This window comes from Ascaphus truei, chromosome 1 (assembly GCF_040206685.1).
Source record: "Ascaphus truei isolate aAscTru1 chromosome 1, aAscTru1.hap1, whole genome shotgun sequence".
Classification (NCBI taxonomy): Eukaryota; Metazoa; Chordata; class Amphibia; order Anura; family Ascaphidae; genus Ascaphus; species Ascaphus truei.
The window spans coordinates 210,645,363-210,651,641 of record NC_134483.1 but is presented as its reverse complement, the minus strand read 5'-3'; the positions used below and the strand labels follow the sequence as shown (position 1 = coordinate 210,651,641).

Sequence of the window (6,279 nt, the reverse complement as noted above, 5' to 3'; positions counted from 1 at the left end):
GGATGGTGACTGGCATTTTAAGGCATTGTTCACCTCCTTCAGCATTTTTCCAAAACGCCCCGCTTTCCCAAATCTGCAGAAGCAGATTGCCCCTCTTAGGAAAGGGGCCAGGCTAGTGACCTAATAGGGAGTGGTTTGAGCTGGCTCCGGTTTCTTCTACACAGCTGAAACCAATCCGCAGCCGGGGGTGTGCCTTGCTGCCAAGGTTAACCCTATCTGCCTACGAGGCAGGCCTTATGTGTCTGCCAAGCAGCTGCTGTCTGGGAGGCCCTTTTCATTGCCTCTTGCTTGCTCTGGCTGTGAGCACTGGACGAGCATCCCGACCTCTTGCAGGGAAAGAGAGGTGGACCGACCAGGGAAACCCAGGAGATTTACACCAGGAGGAGAGAAAGGGTGAGGTGAACTTCTAATTAATCCTTGGGTAAATGGACATTCAATCCTAGGGTGTTGCAAAGAAAGAAAGAAAGAAAAGGATGTGGAGCTGTATGATATGAGTGAGGGGAGGTTACCTTTGTGCGGTGCTGAACACTGTTCCCTTGGTGTGTTGTATTGCATGGATGGTGTGCGCTTCTTATCACTGCTCTGCATCCCTTGCTGGGGGGCTGGTACTTGTGTCTGACAGTGCAGGGCTCAGGAGCAGATGCTCATTGTATCTATAGTAACGCTGCCTGCTGCCGCTTTGGTGCCTCTCCGGATTTCATCAGGGACGAAAGAGGATTAGGCGATAAACTGAATCTTATTTTTTTATTCCTCTTTGTAAATCCGGGCTGCGGGTCAGGGATCTGTGTCTCCTGCCTCCTCTCTTTATTCCCAGGTGTTTTGCCTTCTTAATAGGGGCTGCAGGGAATTGGAGCTACTGTATGTAGTCACTGCTACTGTTGGTCACTGTTCATAGAAGACGGGTGAAATCTCTGACCTTGAATGTTGTGAGGCACTCAGGAGTTAGATTGCCATAAAACAATAACACCGACCTATCCAGCATCGCGTTGTTAAATCAAATGTTATTTATAATTCATCTGCTGGAATCCCAGATGAACAGTGCACAACGGTACATCTGTATTTGTCTTCCTAGGTTCATCAACTACAGCATGGTGTGTGGGGTATAAGAGCAACATTCCCCTAATATAAGACTTCCGCAGTACCTTAAGTATTGTTATACACATTAGTGGTGCAAGCTTTATGGGCCCCCTAATCAAAACTATATATGGAGTCCCCAGCAAAATCTCTATATTTTTAGCTAAATCTGTAGTGTCAGTCCTGGCACTGTGCATAATTGTACTAGTGGTTACTCTTCATATATCATACTGGTACTTCTATAACATTGGACCTAGGAAAGATCAGGTAACAATGGGGAGGAATGACATTAAATTATTTTTTTTTTTAAATAGACTGCATAGCCTCCTAATCGATTTAGGGTCTATACCCAATTTTTTATTTATTTTGCCTTAGGATCACTTAGGTTTGTATTATCACTAATCTGCAAGCAAACGTTGTTATAAAAAGCTTTTACACTTTAAATTTTATTTTTATTTTTATTGCATTTATGGAGTGACTCTTGGGGCTAACCCCACAAAGCTCTGTTAACCCATAGCAGCTACGTCATGGGGTCTGGCACTCCAGGGGCCCCATGATGTGGTAGCTACTTCAACAAATGGCAACTCATTTTGCTAGGGGAGATTGCGTTGCGATCTACACAGATGAGGAACGGATGGGGGATGACTCCTCCCTTTTTTTCTTTTCATCATCAGTCACGTTATCTGAGTGCCGGAGGGGCTGCGGAACCCCTCCGGCACTCAGAGGGTTAAATTAGGGCTAATAATGTACCGCTACCTAAAACCGGAACAGACGTCATGTTCTTTGAGTTAATATTGGATCCTCAAAGCTAATTATATGCAAACAAGAGTCCAAACTGTATCTCGTTTATAGCATAAAGTTGCGCTATCTTTAAATAGTGTGAAGTTATGCCAGTCTTGAGGGTAGGGAAATACCGCTGTGTTATTTAAACTGTGCTTAAATGTAGTGTTACACCCATCTAGACACTGCAAAGCCCTATTTCAGTGTCTGAGTAGGAGTAACCCCAAGTTTAGGTGTGATTTAAATAATATAAGGTTACGTCCCTGCGTTGATCCTAGCAGACATTTGTGGATATGCAATGTTATTATAGTTACTTAATACACTCTTTACGGAACAAACATGGCTTAACGTTGTGTTATTGTCTTTTGAAGCTACACGGTTAGTGTTAACTTGATACGTTGGGTAACGCCACATTTAAGTGACCTAATTCAGCTTTGTGGACCTGAGCCTTAAAGAGCCCACTTTATTTACTGCTCATCATTCTTAAGCTCTAGTAATGACACTCATATTTAGCTATTACTATGCACACATTGGTTTGGTCCCTGCTGCTCTTGTGAGATGAGGTACTCTCGGGGCCAGCTTGTACTTTTGTGGGGTTCGGTGCAGTGGATTTTGCGGGGCCTCATACCTGGTCCGGTTCGACATCTCCTCCTCAGACGATGCGGCGTCAAGTTGTCATGATGTCACTAGTCATAATAACAGGACACTGAAAGAGGAGATGCCACTGGACAGGTAAGAGACAGTTAAATGCCTGCGCGCGCTCCCTTGGCAATCAGTTTAATTGTTGTGGGGAAGAGCACGTGTGTAGTGTCCAGTGCATTGTGAGACAAGAGACTGGCAGTTAAGTCTTTTTTATAGGAAATGTTTGCATACATTTGTGTTTCTTTTTCATATATATCTCCTGGTAGAGCCTAGAGCCTGCTCTGAAACAGCATTGTTCACAGTTCCCCGGTCTGGAATGTTGTACTGGTTTTCTTCTTGCATGTTTTTCATCAAAGGCTTCTGAGACTTGCAGACTCCCCCGTAATGTACAGGGAATGTCAGAATTTCCATTTAATGGACTGAATTTGGGGCCACTTTCCCTGTAATGCTTGCCACTATTCTTAAGAAACAAAGGCCCTACATAATTGCAAAGCCATCAGTTATTTCTACAATCTTGTGTCTTATAGAATTCCTACCCCCAAGTGGAATCACTGTATGCTAAGGATACGCTTACAGTGACGGCGATGTCAGGCTACGGTCCCTGGAAAAATCAAATTGAGGTGACTTCCAGCGATCGAGACCAAGCCGTCGCTCCATGCTTACTATAAGCACGCGCGCGCGACGGCGGCAATGCATTTGTTTTGACGCGACGTTGCTGTCGCCAGCACTATAAGCGCAGCCTAAGAAATAATGGCGAAAGGCAGGGTTGCAGACCTGTCTGAGACATGTGAATGTGCTCAGAAGTAATATATTTATTTGCTGTACCCCCAAGTGTAAATTGGTGAAAGAAGGCCACCGCAATGTATGTACTTTTAGAAGCGTTTGGCACCTTTTTTTTGTTACCGCATGGGAGTGCTCACATTGCACTACAGCGTTCCACCAGCAACAGGGTTTTATAATTTGTCCTTGTTCTCTGTGTTGTTTAGGTTCAATTAGTATGTTGGATGACTACTACAGTGACTGGTAAAGGAGCTCAGATGGGCATGTTTCATTTTTAGATTGACAGTTACTAATCCAAAAACTAGCATTATTGGAAGAAAAAGACTGTGGAAAATAACCTCATTACCCACATCTCACGAGAAACCTAAAATACTGCATCAGAGTTTGCCTTTTTTTTTAAGGATTATTAGATTACTAGGTGACACACAAGGAAAGCATTCAATAAATGCTGTTGCACAGATTAGATTACTACAAATTTTCTTGGCAATACCTGGTTTTCCTATATTTAGGAAGGCAGTCTGTGAGCCATCTACAGTACAAGTCTCTTGTTGCATGAAGGGGGCAAGGGCAAGAGGCATTGATATACTTTTGAAGGGGGGATAATGATAGGAGTGGATATTATTCATTATTGTAATCTGCATTTTCATTTAAAATCATTGATACTTAGGGTTGCCAGGTGTCCGGACAGCCCGGTATTTGGTTACTCTGTCCAGTAAAAAATGAGCGAATACCGGGCATGTATGTGTCGGATATAACCTCTCTGGACTTTCTGTAGTAACCTGCCTGCGGGATGGCTGAATGGGATTTCCCCTGAGAAGGGAGAGAGCAGGGTTGCTGCTTCTAGGGGGCTGGGCAGCTTCCTCCATCTTGATTGGTGGCTGATGCTGTGTAATGCAGCCAACCAGGAGGTGGAGGCAGGACCCTGGGAGGTGGGAACAAAGAGCGAAGGAAAAGCATGGAGCAGAGGGGTGAGGCTTTGTCCTGTGTCCTGTCTGTGTCTGTTCTGTTTGTCCTGGTGTGTGTATTTGTACTTGTACTGTTTTGTGTGTGTTTTCTCTGGCTGTCCTGTGGGGGTGATAATGATAGGGAGGGGGATGGGGGGTGAGAGAGAATGAAAAGACGGGATGAGAGAGGATGACAGGAGGGGGGTGAGGAGGGGAGGGGGTGCGAGGATGAGAGGATAAGGGGAGAGAGAGGATGAGGAGTGCAACAATCTTGGAATTTGTGGAAGGAGCATTAAGATCAGTATTGCTCGCCATGTACAGTGTGACTGCAGGTAAGTTATTTATAAATGATCTGACCATTACGTCATTTGTATCTATTTCCTTAAAAAAAATCCTCATAAGGGCTCTCCCTCCCAAGACTCCTCCCCAGATTTTTTTTTACAAAACAGAATATAATTGGTGCAAATTGGTGAATACTGTAGAAAAAATTACGTGTCAGTTCATTTATAAATAACATTCTTCCTCACCAACGATTTTGCGCGCGTTGCACCTTTCACTATTGTGTCCATTATTTTTGGACAAGCCACCTTGCAACCCTAGTCATACCCGGGGAGCTCTAGTTGGTGGTTGTTCTGGAGCTGACTAGTGTTGATATATTTTGAGTCAAAATGTGTTATGGAACTTGAATTCTTAAAAATTACCAAATAGAAGTTGCCAGCACCAGGCTAAGCACTGGTAAGTTAATTTCCATGGCTCTATGCAAGCACAGGTGCCAGGGACTGTTTACTTCTTACTGTTGTTCTCTCAGAAACCCAGGCGCTAAAAGTCCAAGGGTTCCATTTATTTCCGGGATCCAGCTTCCAAGAACGTTGTGTTCAGAATCATGGTACATTTAAATGTAACTTAACTGTTGAGGGGTGACTGTAATGCAAACAAATTAATTCGATGCATCCTTGTGTACTCTGCTAAAGTGAATTTTAAATATGTCTTGTTTTAAAGATAGCTTTAAAATGTGATAAGCTGAAAATTAGAAAGAGTTTTATGATCTACCTGTTTTGGGTGTTATCATTGTGAGCTAACAATAGCATGATCTGCACTATATTCCAAAGGCAAAGTGACCTGCCCATTCTTTCAACAGGAAATAGGGTGTAAGGATGGAGGAAACACATGATTTAAATAGTATTTTTTTTTTTTTTTTACCTTTTTGGGTCACTGCTGAAAAGAAAAGCTGTCTTAATTGCCAAAGACCTATACATGGTAGAATAATACAACAATATGGAGTTCTACTGTATTTCATGAGCAGCTTACAACAGGGAGAATACATTACTCACTGAAGGCACAAGGTTCTGCCATAGAACCAGCAACCACCAGGGCACTTTTTTTCTTCTTGCTATCTTAAGTTACTGTAATAGTACACTGTTTTCTTTCTTGGCTGAACTTGTTCAGGCTCGTGAGTTAAAATGATAGATTATAATATTGAATGAAATGGTGACTCTTAATTCGAATGTGTTGGTGCTCCCAATTTACCTCGCAGCTGGTTCAGAGATAAACAGATCTGAAATACTCATTCTGATTTTTAGTTGGATTTTTTTTTTTAACACATATGTAACCCTCCTTGCTTGGCTCCTATGGAGTGTAGATCAAGTGTCCTATTTACATGGCTGTGCTCAGTCTTTGTTACATTGTCATGGTGCTGTATTCGTGCAGGCTGGGCGTTTAAAATGCAATGAAGGGAGCCAGAAACTTGAGTTTTATTTACCACCGTAGAGAAGTGCTCAGTCATGGCATACACTTTACAATCTGTACAGTGTTTACTTTCCACTGTTGGGTCCGTTTCTCTTCTCTTCCAAAGCTACCCCAATCTCGGCCCACTAGGGAGGTGCTGAAGATTAATTCATCATGAATTACCTAACTCATTCAGTTCATCTATAGTATCTTTGGTACTCTATCCCTTGGAGGCCTCTTCTGGGCCTCGTGCCATCCCACTCTAGGTTACTGAATTCCACCTTGTGGCCTCCTGGGTGAGATTAATCTAAGGACCTCTGGTTGGGCTGATCCT

General features: G+C 43.1%; 1 protein-coding gene across 3 annotated transcripts in view; it reads left to right on the top strand.

Annotated features, from left to right (window-relative positions):
* The first annotated feature begins 210 nt into the window (after positions 1-210).
* SNCAIP (synuclein alpha interacting protein) overlaps positions 211-6,279 on the top strand; it is a 283,312-nt gene continuing 277,243 nt past the window's right edge. For all 3 annotated transcript variants that reach the window (XM_075600985.1, XM_075600966.1, XM_075600976.1), the window contains exon 1: positions 211-393. The gene's annotated coding sequence lies outside the window, so the exon portion shown is untranslated. The remainder of the gene's footprint in view (positions 394-6,279) is intronic.